Genomic DNA, 21633 nt, shown 5'->3' with positions numbered 1-21633 from the left:
GGGGGGATCCATTTATTTTGGATAGGTTACCAAATTATTCCCTTTTCTCTTTCAGGTAAATAGCAGAAATATACTCTGTATCACAGAAAGGAGAGGATTAAAATTGAAAGTAAATTCAGAAAGATGTGACCAGGTATAGAGAGGATAGCTGTTTTGGAGTCTGAAGTCATATTGTTTTTAATCAGAATTTATATACATTGTAAACACAATGATAAAATATAATATTGCAGTTGTGAGCAATTTTACTCAAAACTATAAAAACGTTTCACATTTTTATCATCTCGATTAAGTTTGTTGGGATGAGTTATTCAGAAAGTTCTAGATATAGAGTTCAAAGAGACCTCAGGTTTTTTTGTAGGGGGTTTCAGGGGGGAGAGTTGTTTTAATTATTTTTTTTTACATTTAGTAGTAAAGAAGCTGAAGCCTACTGAGGTTAAATGAAGTCATAAATACCTCAGGTTACACAGGTAGTATTAGAGGTGAGATATGAAGCCAGGTCCTCTGAATCTAGAGTCAAGGCCATTTCCCATTGTCCTCCTATTCTTTCTATACATAGAATTGATTCTTAGAACAGATTATATGTAAAACATATTTCAATCCTTAAAGTGAACACTCTAAATGTGAACTATTATTCTTCTTCTTTTTAAAAAGCTGTAAAATAAATCCGATTTTCTCATTATCTTTTACTACAAAATGTAGGTGTGTTTTTTGGCTATATATATATACATAAGCTAACCTAAAAACTTTCGGTGAAAAAGGGACCATGTATGCCATAACACTGTACTCACTGTAGTAGAAAAAGCAACAAAAGCAGAAACAATAACCTGCAAATATATGAGGCCTTCATTAATTAAGGAATGACTGAACAAATTGTGGCAAATACATGTAGTAAATATTATGCCATGAGAATAAACAAATATGAGGAATTCTGAAAAATATAGAAATTTTTATGAAGTTCCAGAATGAAATAAGCAGTAATGAGAGAACAATATCTATAATAACTACAATAATCTAAATAAGAACAACATAAAAAATAATAAAAACCATAAAAAATCAGATTATCCACTGTACCTAATGCTTAGTTCCAAAGAAATGATGATAATACACACACTTGACTCTTTCTGATCACAAGAAGGTAGATTATTTTGTCAAATAAGAGAAACAAACCAATAAAGTTACTTTATTGGTTTGTTTTTCTTATTTTTTTTCCTTGTCGAGACAAGTTGGTATTGCAGGAAATATTGGGGGATAACAATGTTGCAGCAAGAACAATAAAACGTATCCAAAAATTTGAAATTAAGAAAACAAAAACTTTTCATGAGAAATGAGTAAATATGTTGCCAGTCTCAATTTTTACGTGGTCTTGGTACAAGGAGTGCTTTTGCACACATTTTAGAAGCTTAAAAAAAAGTTTCTAATACAATGATTTCTCCTCTGCCTTCACATATATCAAAGGAATTTCTATCACATCCGAGATTCTGTGACTCCACATTTCTAGCTCCTAAAACAAAATCTTCCTTTATCATTTTCTTTCGGTGATCATAATGGCTAGCAGAATTACATTTCAGAATTCTGGAAAAGAAAATTGCCATCTTACCCTTTATAGGATAAAAATTCCTTTAAGTTCTTTTGAACAGGGGATTGGAACAGAGACTGTACTTGTAATTTCATTGGTGTAGGGAATTGCCAGGTGAGGAAACTCCCCCTCTACCAATTCAGGTTGGCACTTTCTCTGAATTTACCACCTTAAATAATTCTCTAGAGCACTTAGAGGGTAAGTAACTTGTCCAAGGTCACACAACCAGTATGTCACAGGCAGAACTTGAAACCAGGACTTCCTGGTTTCAAGGTCTGCTCTCTATCCCATACACCATGCTGCTTCTAGCATTTTTTTCTAACCAAATTTATTTCAAATGAGAGATATGTAACTTATCAGAGATCTTTAATAAGAGATAACTTGAAGTCATAAAAGATCTAATCCTATTGATATGTAACTATTGCTTTATGTCTTAGGTGGTCCACTCCTTCCCCCTTCAATTCCTTCTCCTTATGTGTGATGAAGATTTTAATAATCAAAACCAATAGGAGTCACTTCTGTGTGTATGTACACACAGTCTGCTCTCTTCTACCAGCCACTCGTTTCTGAACTCTTTTTCTGACTTCTCAATACTCTACAATTCTGACCAAAGTCACAGGTGACATTCTAATCACCAATTTTTTTTATATCCTCCTTAGCATCCCTTTGGCATATGACACAATGGACTACTGTCTCCTTGATAACACATCCTCCCCTGCCTTTCCTGACATTGAATTCCTATAGCTCTCCTTTATGTTCTTTTCTTGGCTTTTTCTCCTCCTATCTTTTACATGTGCTTGTTCTCATAGTTTCTGTGCTCTCTTTTTTTCTGAAATCTCTTTCTTTCCCTATACTATCTCTCTCTTATTGATGCTATCCATTCCTCTGGCTTCAAATATTAGCTTTATCATATTTATTTTTTATATTCATTGTAGCTCCTGAATCTACATCTTTACCCCGAGCCTATTTCCAAAACTTTGGTTCCATAGTTCCATAGACAGATAACCTCTACATGTATGTCCTATTGGTATCTCAAATGCAACATTTCTAAAATGAAACCCATCATATTTTCCCCTAAACATGCCCACCAAAAGTCTCTATTTTTGTTAATGATACCAAGTTCATAACTGTGGAATCTCAAAGAGTTACTAATTCTCCTTCCACAATACTTTGGAAATGTGCATTCTCCTTTTCATCACCACTGCAGCCACTGTAGTTCCATTTCTTATATCTCTCACTTAAATTTATAGCCTCCTAACCAGTCTTCCTTTCTCCAGTCTATTAGCTCTCCATGACCATATTCAAGTAAAATTTCTAATATGACACTCTAAGAAGATTATTCTTCTACTCAAAAACTTTCTGAGCTTCCTCATTGACAATAGAGTAAAGAATATACTTTTAACTCTTTTTGGTCTTCCACATCAGTCTCCAACTTACGTGTGAAGCTTTGTCTCATACTACTTTCTTTCATATATACTATATTCCAGCCAAATTAAGCTAACTTTCCCTCCTACATTTTTATCATTCCTTCTTTTTTGCTCCTTCATCATCCATTCATGGAACATACTTCTTCAGACCCATCTCTCTGTTTAATGAACATTCTTTTTTAAAAAAAAGTCATATTGGTCAATGTTTTTTGCATTATTATTCATCTGCCCTCTCATTCTGAATTATCTTTACCCACTTTTTTTCCTGTCTCTTCAAGTTCTATCCATCTTTCAAGCCTCAATTCAATTCCCAACACCACTGTAAAATCTTTCCCAACTATTATAATTTCCCACTGATTTCCCCCTCCTTAAATGTTTGTTGCAGTCACACAGCTCTTAGGGAGGCTCAGGCTATTGGATCACTTAAACTTCAGAGTTTTGAGGTGAAACGTGTTGTTAATCAGGTTTCCTTAATATGTACATCACCAATGTGGTGATCTTCCTTGAGTCCTTTCCAATGGAAGGTCAGGTGTGTCCTCATTTTCTGTGCCTGTTAGGACAAAGAGATTGGAAGGAAAGGTTTTGAAATGTTAATGAAAATCACCCTACTTTGTAGGGATGGTCAAGCAAGGTAAGGGATAAGAGAACAAATGCAGTGGAAACACATCTGTATGTACGTCATGGATGGGAAGACTGTCCTAATATTAGGAAGTAAAACAGTGGCCACCCAAGCCATCTTGTCCTACGTACCTGTCTCTTTAGAGCCTAGATATATTCAGTTTGAGATGTCTCTGAGTATCCAGGTTGAAATGACTAATAGGTACTTAGTGATGTGGGATTGTAGATCATGTCAGCCTTGGGGATTGGACATGAAGTGGGAAAGTCATCTGCAGAGAGATGGTATTGAAACCCATGAGAGGTGATATTTTCACTGAGAGTGCAGAGAAGAGGACCCAGGGCAGCATTTTGGGATACGCCCAATAATGATTTTGGGTGTGATATGGACGGTAATTCAGTGAAGAAGTTATCAGACTGCTAGATAGAAAACTAGGAGAGAGTAGTGTCATGAAAACCCAGAGAGAAGCGGGTATCCAGGAGAAGAGGGTGATCAACAGTGTCATATGTGGAGAGTTGGTAGGCAAAAGAGATCCATGAAAGAATTATGAACAGTAGGAGTGACATGATTAGAGCTATGCCTTAAGATGATGAATTAGGCTGCCATGTGAAGGATGGTTGAGAGATGAGATAATGGGAAATGAGAAATGGGAGAAACTGTATAGGAGTCTTCTACAATGATCAGTGAGTACAAAACTGTTTAGAGTTAGGGAAATTCTACCTGTAGGCCAAAAGCGTCATGGAGTGCTCATTCACCATGTTATGAAAAAAGTATAAACCTTTCAGTAAAAAGTAGGTTTTCATTGTGATTCTGAAAGGAAAGAACCTACTAAGGTGCTAGTCAGTAACAAAAAAGCCCTGTAATAGCATTGGCATCCTTCAAATGCAACCTAATTGCTCACAATCTGTTTAATTACCATAAGAGCTACTGATGTAAGAATGACTGCTCCCCACTGAAGAAGCAATTGTAAATTATTTTCTCCTGTTTGATAATGCATTTTTATTTTGTTCATGCAACTAATAATTAAATTGTATTCCAGAATACTAGTTGATATTTTTACCAATAGGTGTTAATGAGCTATTTTTTTATTGTCATTGTTGATTATTTTCAGTAGAACAATTCTCACGTGTTCTCACTCTAGGTTATAAATGCTTCCATCCCATCAGAACTTGGACGACAACCTCAAAGTAGAGTGCAAAGAGCACTACTGACTTTGGAGTGAGGGAATCTGGATTCACGTTCATCCCCTGATCCTTACTGACTACTTGAACTTAGGAAAGTCACTTGGCTGCCATGGGCCTCAGTCTTCTCATCTGTAACATGAGGGCATTGGATAAGGTCACCTCTCAAGTCCCTTGCAGCTCTAAAAAGCAATCAGATCCTATGAATGAGTTAGTTCACTTAGAAGAATCAGATGTAGGGAAAGGCAGGACACAAAGGAAGAAAGTCCTACAGGCAAAAAGTCATGGGATTGAAAACAGTTTTGAACTGATCGGCTTCGACAACATGGTACAGTGTGGGTAGGACACTGGACTTGGAATTAAAATGTAGATCAGTCCATTCAATCAACCAATAATCCCCTTGTTCCCTTAAAATAACTATCCTTGTTAGGTGAGAATATCTCCCTGCATGGACTTAAATACCTGTATTAATCATCAACCTAGCAAAGGCATTAGACTAGGTTGTGAGATACCTAATCTTGATGACCATTGGTTGTCAAACTCTGCTGGTTTCTAGTCTCCTCTTTCTCGTTCAATGCAATGTTATCCTACTGTAACTCAGAGCACCAGATGTGCCAAGTCTCTTACCCTCCCCCAAGACTTTCACCGGACATCATTTTTCTTTCCTATGTGACTGGGTAAATTCTCTGTCTTCTGATTCTTGTTGAATCAGGGAGGGTTTTAGGCAGAGTACCTGCTGTGTGGTATCCTTAAAGAAACACACTGACTTCTAAGCTTGTGAACTCCTTTGTAGCCACTTCTATGGGCATGTGGAGTTTATTGGAGGTGTGTGTGTATGTGTGTGTGTGTGTGTGTGTGTGTGTGTGTGTGTGAATGTGTGCCTGCACGTGAACACACGTATAAGGGTACTGGGTAAGACCCTCACTTCTCCTCATGGAATTTTTACCTTATGCAGAGGAGTTCTACTTTCTTATTTTACCAAGTCAGCTCTAATGGCTCTATTATTTGGAACATAATTCCTTTCTTTTGATGTTCTGGTTTTGGAGAGTTTGTAGTTAGAAGCTATTCAGATCTCTTGCTGGTTAAATGATTTTCTTTGAACCTCAAAGAACTCTTCTCAATATGAAATTTCTCTGATTCTAGTTCAGAGAAAGAGAGATCAGTACAGTCTGGAATATTTGGACCAGGCTTTATATCGGCATGTATTATCTCTGCCCAGTCCTCATTGGAATATAAGTTCCTGCAGGGAAAGCACTGTTTATTTTGTTTTTGCATACTCAGCACCAAGAATAATTGCTTGAATATTTTTGCAAGATCTGGACCTGTAATTTTACTTGTGGCATAGGGACCTCCAAGTAAGGAGATACCCTTTAGTCATATAGATAGCAGCTCATCCATAGTTTGCAGACTTAGAGGGCTGCCTGTTATTGACAGATTAAATGAATTGCTTATACAACCATTGTATTTCAGAAATGGAAAGTGAACCAAGTTCTTGCTGACTCTTAGCCTGGTTCTCATACTTCAACAGTAGGCACTTATGCTAGTAAGTATTGAATTGGAGAAACTGAATCTCAGAGCTGGTGAGACTTGAAGGATCCTTGTTAAACTAAGACAAGCAGAGAGGCAGAGAGAGGGCTTTCTACACACAGAGAAAAAACCCAAGTGAAGGCAGGGAAGTGGGAAGGAGTATACTATGTGAAGGCATGGCCAGTATGTCATTGAATACTGGAGGGGTTTGGATCTAATATATTTTTTCATCAAGAAGAGCACATTGAGAAGGAAGTTGTAAAGTTCAGTTGTGGTCATATGGTCAGAGAAAGATGAGCAAAAGATAGTTTGAATAAACTGATGAATGAATAAATAAGATGGATAATTTGTAGAGTTAAAAATTAATTTAAAAACTCTGTAAGTTAGTGGTACAATACATAACAAGACCTTATATATGTAGAACTTGTCACATTTTCCAAAGCTCTTTTATAGCTCTAGAGTTCTAAGGAAAACCAGAATCCAACTGGTAAACTCAATCCTCACCCCCAATTCCCATATTACACAGGTGAGGGAACTGGAGCCCAGGAAAATTATTTCTCCAAGTCAATGTGAAAGGCAAGATTTGGGCTCCTGACTTTAGAGAGAATACTCTTTCCATGGTATTATATTGACTTCTTTCACAACATTCCTCTCATTTAATCCTCACCACAACTTTGATGGTGAACAAGATAAGTATTATTGTCTCTGGGTTACAGAGAAGGAAACTGAGGCCCCAAAGCCTGTGGCTATACTGGCAGGCATCTTTCTAAAATGGAAAATCTTGAGTTCTGAGTAGGATGCATTTCTGTTATTTGAGGACCAGCCCAACCATGTTTGGGGAGGTTCATTAGAAGGATGTTGGTTGGCTACCAGAATAGTTTTTCTTTCTTTTTCTGTTTTTCATAGTAAACTGTCACATGAAACCATCTGCTAAAGTATGAAGGAGAGGAGAACCCATACCCATGAGTTCAGATACTCTAAGTGTTCAAGGATGTAATCGTGAACTCTTATTATAATGCATGAATAGAGGGAGGTCTCAGTATAATTTTTCTGTTGATCTGAGGGTGGGGAACTTCAGGAAAGTAGACAGGCCACAAATGCTCAAGTCATTTATGCCCATCATGGACTTTCAATATATATGAAAATTCTTTCTTCATTGGAACTTAGAGGGAAGTATCACCTTTTTCTCACAAGTTTTCCCCTTCCCTCCATCCTTCCAGTAAAACTAAGGCCTCATTCAACAGGACATCTTTTAAGCCAGTTAGATATTTCTCAGTCCACATTGGATTTGAAAAAAGGGTATTCACTTACCAGCAATTGGCAACATCAACGTTGGTTGGCTGATTGGTTGTTATCCTTTGTCTTCAAATAGGACCAAAATAACATCATCATGATAAAGTGAAATTTCAATGTGTCTGACTGTGAATGATCAGACCAATATGAACTCACAATGCTCTACCACAGGTTAGGCATATATAGTGCGTGTGAATATTTGGGGGAGATATTCCAAATTTGGGCATCCTGCGTTTACTTTGTGCTGTCTCATTTCTATTTTGCTGAAAGAGCAGAGCACCCTTTCTGATGTGGGCATGCCATACTGAGCAGTCATGTGCCAGTGTCTCCCGTGTTGCACAGTCAAACCCAAGGTCCTTGAGAGAGACCTTGAGAGTGTCCTTATATCGTTTCATCTGGCCACTAGGTGATCACCTGCCCCAATGGAAGTTCTCCATAAAATTGTCTTTTTGGCAGGCATATATTTTGCATTTGAACAATGCAGCCAGCACATCAGAGTCGAGCTCTCTGAAGCATAGTTTGAATATCAGGCAGCTCAGCTCAAGCAAGGACCTCAGTGTCTGCTGCCTTATCCTGCCAGGTGATCCTCAGAATCTTCCTAAGACAGTTCAAATGGAAGCGATTCAGTTTCCTGGCAAGGCTCTGGTAGATCGTCCATGTTTCACAGGCATACAACAATAATGTCAGTGCAACAGCTCTGTAGACCTTCAGTCTGGTAGTTAGTCTCATACCTCTCCTCTCCCAAATTTTTCTTCAGAGCCTCCCGAACACTGAGCTAGCTCTGGCAATGTGTGCATCCACCTCATTGTCAATGTGTACATCCCTGGAAAGTACACTACCAAGGTAAGTGAACTTATCCACAGTTTTCAAAACTTCTCCATTTGTTGTAACTGATGGTGTGGTGATGGCTGATGGAGTACCTGTGTTTTCTCGGTGTTAATTATTAGTCCAAAATTAGCACATGCAACAGAGAATTGATCCATACTTCGTTGCATCTCAGCTTCAGAGGCTGCATTGAGTGCAATGCAGAATCATCTGCAAACAGAAAATCATGCACCAACACTAGCTCCACTTTTGTCTTGGCTTGTAGCCTTTTCAAATTGAAGAACTTGCCATCAGTGTGGTAGTCGACCTTGATGTTATGTTTATCCTTACTGAAAGCATTTGTCTTTTTGGAGAAAAATAACATGCTATAAACATCGGAGCAAGCACATAGCCCTGTTTCACTGCATTACTTACTGGGCATTGTCCATTGTGCAGAACTGGGCCAAACTTGCCATCATGAAATTGATGTACAATATTGATGAATTTTTTGGCCACCAAATTTTGACGTAATTTTCCATAAGCCCTCACAACTAACAGTGCTCAGATCTACAAAGGTCATACATCAACATACTCCTCAGGACAAATGCCTGCATGGTTTTCTTCTAAATAATGGAAGTGGATCAGAGGCCTGTTGAATGAAGCAAGACATGCTGAAGAATATTTGCTTAACTCAATTCAATTTAATTCAATTCAACAAATATTAATCATGCAAAGTAAATGCAGCCAGGAGGTTTTTGTCAATGGAAGGTTGTGCAGGTCACTGTAGAGAACACTTGATTGCATATCAGAAGCCTGTGCTTGAATTCTGGCTCCCTGCTATTGAAGCACCATGTGACACTGAGAGGCATTTCTCTACTGTGGGGGTTGGAGACATCCTTCCCTAGGAGCTAGATTGCACAACTTGGATTTGGGCTCAGACACCCAGGTTTAATTTTCTTAATTTGCAACATGGAGACAATGACATTTGTAGCTCAACCTGGCTGTTGGGAGGAAAGAAGTTTGCAAATCTTAATTTGCTATTGAAATTTATGATTTTTCATAGCATATTTCTTCATTTTTCAAAGAATGGTTGGTTTGGATAAGCCCTAAGATTCATTCGACCACATTATGGTGTTAAATTGCTTTCTAGTGTAATATATTCTATCACTCAAGGTCTCTTCTAGCTTCTAGTATTTTTTGTTTTTAAAATCAACCATTGCAGGAACCAGGAAATATTTTGCTCTGATACAACGTACCAAGAATACCTCAATAGCCATAAAATGTGGATAAACTTTCAGAGGCAAAATTTTCATGTATTCAGCAGAGATTCAGACCCGATAACGACATGGCTCCAGGCTCTTTTGAGGCTGAAAAGAAAAGAACTTTTTAAGACTTTGAGCACGTCATCACCAAGGAGAAACTACTGTGAGTTCAGCGGGTCAAAGCATAGGATTCTTAATGCCCTAAGAATGCTCTCCTCCTTTAGGGAGCTTAAGTAAAGGGAATCAAAGGAATCTGCAGACACAGGTGGCATGGGAAATATTCTATTAAAGACAAAACAGGACACCTACCGTTGTTAGACCTAATTAAAGCCAAGAGAATTGGCAATACCCGAACTGAAATATGTAATTGCTCAGTTATATAAATTCAGCCAAGTCAAACTTAAATCGTAGAATGTTCAGTTATAATAAACTTTAGAATTGTAGTATGTGAAAGAGTCCTTAAGGTCTCTTATTCAGCCTGCCAGTTTGGGATAGTACAGATGTAAGAGCCAGAAAGGTCACACAGCTAGTAAGTGTAAGATCCCAGACCTGAGTCCAGGCTCACTGCTTCTCAACTCATTGGGTGCTCTGAGAGACTTCTTCTAGTTATTGTTCACTTGTGTCTAATTGTGGTCTTGTGGACCATACAATTCATGGGATTTTCTTGGCAAAGATGCTGGAGTGGTTTGCTATTTCCAAACCCCAGTGGATTAAAGCAAATGGAGATTAAGTGACTTGCCCAGGGTGGTACAACCAATACTGTCTGAGGCCAATTTGCATTCAAGTCTTCTGATCCCTGGCTCAGCACTCTATCCACTGAGCCATCTGTTGTTCAATCATTTTTTCAGTAGTGTCTGACACTTTAAGACCCCATTTGGGCTTTTCTTGGCCGTTTCCTTCTCCAGCTCATTTTACAGATGAGGAACTGAGCCAAACAGGGTTAAGTGACTTGCCTAGGATCACAAAGCCAGTAAGTGTCTGAGGCCAGATTTGAACTCAGGAATATGACTCTTCTTTGACTCCAGGCCCAGTGTTCTACCATTATACCACCTAGCTAGCTCCTATACCTCTACACATCTTGTTACGATTAAGTTAATGAGACCATTGAGTCTTCCCTCTTCTCTCCTCCTCCATTTATAATAATATCTATAGGATTTTATATTATTATATATAATGTCTCAGTATAGTACATATATATATATATTATACTAACAAGGTGTTCAGGATTATAGTGAATAAAATTATTCATTCCAAAGTCATCAGATATCTCTTAATTTGCAAATCTAATAGCCTTTTCTCATTTCTTATCCTTCTTGATGTATCTGCAACTTTTGACACCGTTAATCACTAATTTCTCTTTCCTCCCTTGATTTTCATGACACTACTCTCTCCTGTTTCTCTCCTATCTATTCCATCTTGTTAGTCTGATCTGATGGATTTTCATCCAGGTCACTATCCCTAGGCATTCCCTCGTGCTTTGTCTTTGGCTCTCTTCTCTAGTCTTCTCTTCTCCCTCTTGACACTCAATTGGCGATCTCATCAGCTCCCATGGGTTCAACTACAATCTCAATGTAGACAATTTTCAGATCTATATATTTAGCGAAATTTTCCTCTCAAGCTTCCATCCCACTTCTCCATCTCTTGTGTAGCTACAAGTAGACATCTTAAACTCTAAAACACAACTAATTCCACCAAAACTCTGTTTCTCTATTTCCTATTATGTGAAAAGGCACAATAATCCTTCCAGTCACTTAGGTTGAAACTTTGGTGTCATCCTTAACCCTTCACTTTCACTCACCTCACATAAACATTGTCAAATCTTGCCATTTTACCTTCACAATATCTCTTACATAACTTGGCCACTGTACAGGCCTTCATTGCTTGGACTTTGACAGTAGTCTTCTAACTGTTCTCTCTTCCTCTAGTCTCTCCCTGCCCTAATTCATTCTCCATTTAGTTGCCAAATTAAATTTTCTAAAACTTAGGAGGACTGGGCCTCCCTCTCACCTGAAGAATGAAATAAAAATCCTCTCTTGCACTTAATGGTCTTTTCAGCTTAGCCTCTTCGTTATTTTCAGTCTCTTTAAATGTTATTCCCCTTCAGAGTCTAAAATCCAGCTACAGGCAGTTTGCTGCTCCTTAGACAAGACAATCTCTGAACCCCATGCCTTTTTCACGGACTCTGCTCCATGTGTCTAATGCTCTTATCTCTGCTTCTTAGATTCAAGACTCATGCCAAACTCCACCTTCTTAGGCTTTTCATTCTTCTGCCCCCCTTTTTCTCCTGCCTTCTCAGATGACCTTCCTTCTCCTCTGTATATACCTTTGTATATACACAGATAGATGCATGTTGGCTTCCCCCATCCAAATGGGAGATACATGAAAGAAGAGATCACATTTTTGCTTCTATATCTAGCTTGCACTTAGCACAATGCCTAGTATATTCCTTATGGTTATTGACTGAGTGGATTCTAAACAATTCATCATTTCCACACTCCGTTACACTCTGCCAGCCTGCAATTCTTTTCTTATTTCAGTGTTTAATTGATTCTGGCAGTCCCGGGTTTTCTACATGTCATATATCACCATTGAGCTTATTCATATCTGTCTGATTAGCCTGAGCTGCTCTTCTCCCCTGCTTTTACTTATCATTCCGTTTTCCACGGCAGGCTGTGCTGTTGACTTATGTCACCCCAGGAGGATGTGAGGAACATGAAGATTTCTTTCCAATACAACTATTTAAAAGGTTTTGAGGCTCATACCATTGAACCAAGCTATGAAAGTGCCACACCATCCTACCATCACCAAGGCAAATGAATATTGCTTCCTTCTTCCTCACTCTTACACATACCCGCTTCCTTTCCTGTCAAAGTTATTTCTGAGGTATGTGATGGAGACGGGCAATAGGGAAGCAAAGAAAGACAAAAAAGAAGTGTAGATCTGAGCAGATCCAGATTTGAAAACCATAATGTACAGGTCCCTTAGGGAAGCTTTCAAATATTTAATTTGAGCAATTACGATATTAAAGTCACAATGCAATCATTTTCAAGGCTTGTCTTTGTAAAATCAGGCATAAATTAGTCTAGGCAACATGGAATAGTGGTAAGACTAGGACTCCAGACAGCTCAGTTTGATTCCTAATTCAGATACTCAATAACTGAGCGACCATGGACCAGACACTTCAATTATTAAAGCCTCAGTGTCCCCATATGTAAAATGCGGATGATGATTTTTACTCTATTTACCTCACAGGGTTATTGGGAATGCTACATAAATGTTATTACCTGACTTTTTCGACCATTATGTACAAAGGTAGGATGACATAACAAAAAGAATGCTTACTTTGGAGTCCAGTGATGGCTGACATCAGATCTTGACTTTAATACTCTCAAACTATATCTCCTTGAGTAAGTGACTTAACTTCTCTGATCTTGTTTCATCATCTACAAGAAGGGAAACAGCCAACTTAGGTTACCCATCTCAGAGGTATGCTGGAAGAATGGTACTTGCCAAACTTTAAAAGTCTCAGAAACTAGAGTTGTTTCTATCTACCTAAAGGGCTTATAATATGAATGTCTGAATTAATGCACTTCCTTTCTTCCCAGATACACAAATATAGATGCAAAGTTAGAGAGACACACTGCAGGAACCTTTCATCCATTTGGACATCATGGATAGATTTAAAAGAGTGAATTGTTTGGCTTCTGTTGGCTCAAGTTACTGTGGAATAAGTTACTTACAATTCTTTGGAGCCGCCCCCACCTTATTAAAGATGAGTTATAGCATAGAGACTACCACAAGCAACCAGAATTTAGCAAGTGTTGTATCCATCTCTCTACTGAGATGTCCCCATTCCCCATCAGTGGCACTCAACTGCCCCCCCAACCCTATCCATCACACCCACACTCAAGTATGGCACATGAATAAAAATTGCTTGCCTGAATAGTCTTATTCCCATCCAGTTGGATGGATGATAATGGCTTCGAATAAAGGTAGGACTAAGTGATATACAAACCCCTTATCTCCAGTATAAGCGACTGCCTTGTAGCCAACAGGCTCTGCTCATTTGTGAACCAGTTTATAAAATCCAAAACAAAACTAGAGGGAGGGGACAGAGTAATCCAGACTGGAATACTCAGGGCTCTATATTAAGAAGCTCACCTGAACAGGACATTGGCCAGCATTATCCCTGTTCAGATACCCTGGAGCTAATTAGAAAACCCATTGATTCCTTCTTCTCTACCTTCTTTCAAGGCTTGGAACCCTAGAGAAAGGACTCAGGTTAAGCACGGTGATGAAAGCAGGATGAAAGCCACACAACATGACCCCATTCTTCCTTCACCTGCCTCTTCCACAACTGGCTGCATCTGATACCAGTTGTTTACTTAGTAGGGATGACCTTCAGGTACCAGTCTCTGTTGACATCAGCGAAAGATTGGAGAGCAGGGTGACTCAATGTTCAGTCACCAATTTCCTAACAAAAGCCCCCTAAAGATTCTTTAAACTCTAAAAGAAACTAGAACTTATCAAACCAGCCATTTAGTGGGAATTCCCTCCTTTCTAATGCAGGGTGTCTTCAGACAGGTGGCTTCCCTAGTGCACTCGTGTTTGCTCAAAAAAATATTAATTTAGAATTCTTCATGAACTGCAAGCAAGGAAAAAGAATTCCTGAATGATGTTAATAAGACAAATAAACAAATGAGAAAAGAGGATTTAACACAGGAAAATTCACTTTTTCTACAGAAAAAAAAATAAGTTATCATTTATATAGGGCTTAAAGGAACGCAAAGCACACTGTACAAGTGATCTCATTTGATGTTCACAAGATCCCGTGAGATAGGTGCAACTCTTGCCTAATTTGACATACAAGGAAAGTGAAGGTAAGTGATTTTTCCAGTGTAACCCAGCAGGATTGGAACTCAGGTCTTCCTGATTCTAGGCTCAGCACCCTTACCTGCTGGGCCACCATGCCTTCTTTTCCAAAAGAGCAACACTGGATTTTCACAATATCCTCAGATGTTATTTATCCTCTTTCCTCTCTTTTTCTTCCCCTTCTCCCTTACTCTCACCTAGCCTTGTCACGTCCCATTGACACGTCCCAAGTCTACGTCCCATTCACAGCCTTCTCTATTCCCCTAAGGGACAAGCAGAAACCAGAAAAACTCAATTAAGCTCCAAGTGTTAATGTATTCACCCCTTCCCCAGACATGTTTACATATGAACAGAATCTTCCAGAATCAAAATCCACTTACCTTAGGGAATAAATTGTAGAGAGTTTCAGCTCCATGGAAAGAAAAGACTTTCTAATATTGAGGGCTGTCCAAAATGGAATGGGATTCCTCAGGTCCTCATGGGGGATCTTCACTATAGTGGTGATCTTCAAAAGATTGAGATGAGCCTTCCTTGGGGGCATTGGTTTGTTTCGTTTGTTTTGGTTTTTTTTCATCAGATGTAAATGGTGCCGGTTTTTGGATACAGATTATGGTCAGATAACCCAAATATGCATGCACTGAAAGACAGTAGGAGTCAAGCCCACAGTTCCCAGGTGTGAGGGAAGCCAGGTGTGGCTTAGCTCTCATTGTTACTGTCTCCAAAGGTGTGCTTGCCAAAAAGATATTCCTCTATGTCAGAAACCAGGGCTCCCATTTTGCCCAGATTGGTTACGTGATCACTCAGGTGTTTTATGGACTTTACCTGTTGGTCCAGGTAGTTTGTTTTGATGAAACCATTTAAATGGGCGTCATTTCTGTCATTTGCCAGGATGTGCAATTTCAGTAACGACTGACTGACTTTTTTCCAGGGGCAGAACACACTCCACTGCATTCAGCCCACTCTCGCAGTCATCTCGGTGTTACTTCTTGATGTCTTGTAGGAAGATGCGGCCACCACGCTGGTTCCGAAGTTTCATCAGCTCCTCAGCGTGCTCCCTCTCCTAGCGGGACTAGTGGAGAAGGTACTTGGCAAAGTTCTTCAACAGTACATCATCTCAGTAAAAGCAGTAAGACACGGAGAGGTAAACATAGGAGGCGTTGAGGTACAGGTGGATCTGGCCCTTGATGGCGGCCTCCGAGTCCTCGTGGTAAGTCTGCAGCACCTGAGAGGGGGAGCATGTTGTCATGGCGGCCGCAAAGGCTGTGCAGGGGCTGGGGGTGAGACTCGGGCTGAGGCTTGGGTGGCGGCGGAGGGAAGGGAGGACGCGGGCCTGGGGAGGCTGAGCAGGTGCCTGCAGCGGTAACAGGAGGATGGAAGAAGTGTTGCTTAGTGGAGGTGGAGGTGAAGGTGAACATGTGGCTGAGGGCAGCTCTGGCCAGGAATTCCGGGCAGCGGGTTCCGTACAAGCACCGATGAAGCAGGACACCTTAGCGACTCCCCCTTCCCTGCGTTTCTGGCCGATTGGGAGAATTCTTGAAGAGTCTCTTTGTTGATGAGTTATATGAATCATTTCGGAGGAACTTTGGGTGTTTCATCCAATATTGATTCTGAGACTCTCGAAACATAAAAGATTGAAATTGTTTAGCTGGTCGACAGGAGCATGGATTTTGATCTGAGCCATCTTTCAGCATCTGTTCAACGTCACAGGACACTGGCAGCCATGTATTTTGGCGTAAGTCAGTTCTTGGTTTTAAAGCTTTAGAAAAGGCTAATATCATTTTTATGGTTAAATCCCTATTCTAGATAAAACTTACTACTTACAAAATTAGATAAAAATTCAGTTGTTAGGCTATTAGCACAACAGCTAGCCATGCAAAATGTCATTGTTGGAGTCAATAGGAAAGCGTATCTTGCATGAATACCTGTATTTAGCAGCAAAGAGCCTCTCTGGAATCTGTTTCCTTTTGGAGCAAGAGGATGCATTTGCAAAGAGGGAGCTGTTTTTTACAATGACGTTGTTGGAAGTGGAAATTTTACAAGGATGCTCTTGGAAGGATAGGGTTTGTGATTTGTTTAGGTTTCTTTTTTTTGTTTGTTTTTTTAGGAATGCTAAGTCGTCAACGAAGAGCAAATATTTTAATTGAACATTTAGGGTCGAGGAAGGGAGAGAAGAGAGAAAGGGAGCGATAAACTTTGAGGATCATACAGTAAAAAGGTAGTTAACATTGAATATGTTTATAAAACAGAACCTCAGGAAGACTAACAAATAGAAGCTTCAGACGACCTTTTCACTGAGTAATCTCTTCTCATTTCCCTTCTTTGTGTACCAAGGAAAATTGTCAAGGTGGACTGTCTGGAGGGGCCTGGGGAGCCTGCTGGAAGCTCAGCATCAGGAGTAGGTATGGGGAGTATACTCAGGGAGTCATTGTTACTTTTCTTACTCATTCTTGCTCTGGTCCCCCTCCTTCACCAAGAAGTGTAAGTAGCCTATGGCAACCTGCTCTGTGTAAATGCCATCTAGGGTTTTCACTTCTTGGGCAGCTGTGGAAGACTTGGGCTTGTGATAGCAGTAGCCCAATTCACCAAAGATTGGAGACAGGCCTCAGCTGATGGTGCTCTCATCTGCAGCCATGATAATACTACACTTCCCAAAAGCTAAGCTTGTCGTTGTCCCGTCACAGAGGCCCTGAACAGCTTTGAGATACATGGTGAACTCCAGAGAAGTGTTGGTAGCAACTCAGAAAAACAGGCCACCAACTTCATTGATTTCGAAGGGACAGGGGTAGCCAGTGAAGATTTTCCTGGCCTCCTGGCCCAGGAAATTGAACAGCTTCACCAGACTAGGGATCATATTATCCTTCTACTCTGCGTGGCCCAGTCAGCCATCCCCTTCAAACACCCAAGAAAAAACACATTTCTAAGAGTCGAGAACCAGAGTGTGATTGGTGCCACAGGCAACATTTCAGACAACGACACTGGCGACTGGAAAAATCTGTCCATCTTTTGTCTTCTCAGTGAAGATGGGAAGTAGCAGGGGACCAGCTTACACTCATATTCTGTTCTCTGAGGCTGGGTAATGAATTTCCAATCAGAATTGTGTCCCAGCTGACCATATTCAGGGCACCCAAAGGAGTAGAGGTTTCGTTTACAATCCATTATCATGCTGAATTCAGCTCCACATTTTGGTATTTGGCTGGCCATTGTAACCTATCTGTGCAGGACTGGGGATGGCATTAGTCTGGTTGCCAAGGCCAAGTTGCCCCAACTTATTCTCTGCAAATGCAAACACACAGCCAGTTTCTGTCAAACATGGAGAGTGGTTCCTCCCAGAGCAGCAGACAAGATCACTTCCCTGCTGAGGACCTCCATGAGTTTTGGGGCTTCCACTCTCTTGCTGTCACACAGTCCCAGTTATCCCTTTTCATTGTGATCCCAGCTCCACACTTCCCTTCTGTGGTGAAGAGGAGACTTAGAGCAGCACAGGGGTCAGAGACCACCATCCACACCCAGACCTGAGAGAGACAGGCGTTTCTGTGGGGTCCCAAAAGTTCTGCCCCAGATTGCTGTAAGCAGCTTGCTATGTAGTCACTTCCTTCTGAAAACTAAGTCCCAATTGGTTGCTCCCAAAATCAAAAGATGCCCTCTGCCTTTAGAGCCTTCGGGATAATGGGATAGGGAAAGAACCTGGGTTACCTGGCCCCTGACCTGCACTCACAATCCTCTCCTTGATGTGCTCCATCTCCAAGATGATCAAGAAGGAGGTTTACAAGGATGCTAGGAATTCTTGAAGGAGGAGGTTAAAGCAGGGGAAGACAATGGCATGGCCTTTGGCATCCCAGCAGAGGCCTCTTGGAGTTTAGGATTTTATGGCCTTTGAGAATCCTCCTCCCCTCTTGCTGAGGCCAGGAGAATAACACCCAGGCTGCGGGACTGACTCAGTTCCCAGAGGTCGCCAATTCCTGATTCCCCTGGCTTGAGACGTGCTTGTATCACCTTCCTTCCATCCAAGAACACCCCGCCATCCTAGTTGGGGGTAGTGGTGAGGGAAGCCCCAATCCCTCCGTGTATCTGCGGTGATCAACAAAAGTGAGCCAGTCAGCAAGGTGAGCCACCTTTAGTGGTCAGCAGAAGAACAAGTTTCTAACACTCCATGTTCTCCTGAAGCTGAGGCTTGGGAAGGGGCTAGACACATAACCTTCAGTACCTACACGCTGAGAGGAGGTTTGGTGTTTTCTCTTGGGACATTGGCATTGAAAGGCTTAGGTGTTAATGTTTTTTCCTCTATTTACCCTATTACCTAGCTCTTTTAATACTTAGATTATGTGTATATCTATCTATCTATATACATATGGATATATATATATATATTCATATCCCTATCTATATCTAATTTGTATCTGTATCTATATCTATCTCCATATCTATACAGTGTACATATATATAAATATGTATATACATATATATATATATATACATATCTGTATCTGCATCTATAGCTATATCCCTGTCTGATCTGCTTATGTTTCTATTTCGATATCAATCTTTATCTGTAGGTATATTTGTCTATATCTATATTCATATCCATTCCTCTGTCTAATCTGTATTTACATATCTGTATCAGTGTATCTATATTCATATTCATATTTATATCCATATCTCTCTCATCTCTGTATGTTCTTATTTCCATGTATATCTCCAATCTGCATCTGTAGCTATACCTATCTTTATCTATATCTATATTCATGTCCGTATCGATATCACATCTGTATACATGTTTGTACCTATATTTATATCTTTATCTGTCTATATGATATCTCTATGTGTATTGATATATTCATATATTCATATCCCCATCCTTAGAAAATCTGTGCCTGAAATCTTTATCTATATTAATGTCCATATCCATATCTAATCTGTACCTATATCTGTATCTATCTCTGTCTACACATAAACATACACAGATACACAAATATACATGTCTCCTACATGTTTGTGTATATGCGTATTTTCTGTGCATAGATTTAAATTCTCAACCCCAATTCAAGGACAAGACAAGAGATTCTGAAATAATGACAAAAGTTTCCCTAGTTAATGTGTTATTCTTCAAATAGATATTTGGTCATAATGTCCCCTACCCTTCCCTCTCTAGGCCCACCTAGCCTTTTTCAAAGCAGTAGTGAAAAGCATATGTTATATTCTGTTTCTTTTCTCTCATTCATATAAATTTTCCGTTGCTAAACTCAGCTCACTCTGTCGGTGTAAGGGGGCCTTCTGGCAGGAGAGATAATCAGCAATGATCCCTTCTCTTTCCTAAGAAAACTTCTAAAATAGTGTAGGGGGAGATTGCTTTGATTTCAAAATCGGAGTTCCCTTGTCAGTAAGAGCCAAGAAGGGATATTGATTAAAACATAGAATTTTATCATCCTAACTTATATAAAGCAGTGTTTGGGCTCCTGTGTATGCATCTTTAATTAAAGAGGTTCCCTCATTAAATACTTTTTTTTTTCCCTTTTGCCAAATTTATTGATGAATATAATAGCGAAATAGTTCTCCCCACCCATTTCTGGCCAAACGGGAAGAAAACAACAACCCACATCACTGTGCTTTTTTAGTTTGCTTTGTAACAGAGATCTTTCCTTCTTATCTGTCAAAACTACTTTTCTATTAAATGAGGGCAACCAGGTGATAGCTGGTCTGAAGTCAAGACTATCTAAGTTCAATCCAGGCCTCTGGCACTTTACTGGTGTGTCCTGGGCAAGACACAGGAAAATGAAAATAATAATACCTATCTCCTACAGTTGTGAGGACCAAAGGAAATATTAGTTAAGTGATTAACACAGTATCTAGCACACAGTGGTGCTTAATCCGAAGTGTGGGGGAATAAAATTGGTGATTTCTCATAAACACACTCGCAAACATTTACTAGAATTAGCTAGAGGAAAATAAATTCATTGCCAAGTACTGAACCAATGAATTTCATACATGTGTATGTACTCATACATATATTTCAATGCCTTGTTAGTTCTATTATTTTAGTCGGAAAAATTTTGGATTTGAATGAGGTTTATGTATATGAATGAATAAAAATAAAGATACGCTACTCATTATTTAACTGTTTATTATGGGAGTTCTCAAAGTTATGACGCTGCCTTTCATTTGAGTCTGGATTTGTTTCATGGTAGCTGTTTAGGGAATGCCCAGTGAGAAAACTTCTACCATTCGGGGGATCAGTAATTATCTTGCAACATATGGTCGTACAATATTGCTCAGAGGCCTGAAAAGTTATGTTAACTGTCTAGTGCATTTTCCTGGCAGAATCTGAACTCAGATTTTCTTTCTCCAGAGACCAGTCTGTTATACTGCCTCCCCTGGAAGTTACTGAGGGAATCCAAAATTGTAACCTGAGTATATATTCATGAATTGACCACTTATAAAATTAAATGTCACCATTCCTACTTAACATTAACATATTTCCAAGGCCATCCTGTTTTGTCCTTGTCTGATGTGGTGACCCTGCACAAGTAATTTTTCCTAATATCATCTACCTCCCACAGTTGTGAGAATCAAATGAAGTAACAGTAAATTGCTCATGAAGTGCTTAGCATTGTGCCTGGTACATAGTTAATTCTACAGAAATGTGGGTTATTATTATCGTCATCAGGATTGTTATTATTTCTACATATAGGAAAAGAACCAGGCTCCACCATTAGACTGTTGCAAGCTTCAGGGATTTTCCTGTGTGCCATTAGCACTTTTACCACTAGGGATCAGCAGTGTGTCTAATGCCAGACACCCTCTCAGATCTAGAGCCACATACCCTGAATTGAAAGTACTTTGAGAGCCCCATTCCTATCTTGTAGGAGACCAAGGGCTAATCGTCAAATTACATCCCACAAAAGTTTGCTTGAAATGTGTCCAATTTGTGTATGGTTTCTTTTGTCATTTCTTTGCAGTCCCCTCTGACTTATCAAAAGAGGCACCTATTTAGCATTTGCTGGTAATAAGTGGGGAAAAGGCCCTGAATGCCAATTCAACTGTTTTCCTATTTTAAGTAAACTAGTGAGTTTCACCTCTA

General features: G+C 39.7%; 1 long non-coding RNA gene across 1 annotated transcript in view; it reads left to right on the top strand.

Annotated features, from left to right (window-relative positions):
- Positions 1-16959, top strand: part of LOC140506080 (uncharacterized) — a 95946-nt gene extending 78987 nt beyond the window's left edge. The window contains exons 3-5 of the long non-coding RNA XR_011967763.1: positions 8378-8463; positions 15559-16773; positions 16890-16959. This is a non-coding gene — a long non-coding RNA (uncharacterized lncRNA). The remainder of the gene's footprint in view (positions 1-8377; positions 8464-15558; positions 16774-16889) is intronic.
- The last annotated feature ends 4674 nt before the right edge of the window (positions 16960-21633 follow it).

Source organism: Notamacropus eugenii, chromosome 1 (genome assembly GCF_028372415.1).
Source record: "Notamacropus eugenii isolate mMacEug1 chromosome 1, mMacEug1.pri_v2, whole genome shotgun sequence".
NCBI lineage: Eukaryota > Metazoa > Chordata > Mammalia > Diprotodontia > Macropodidae > Notamacropus > Notamacropus eugenii.
Note: the sequence above shows the minus strand (reverse complement) of the source record. Positions and strands in the feature narration are given on the sequence as shown.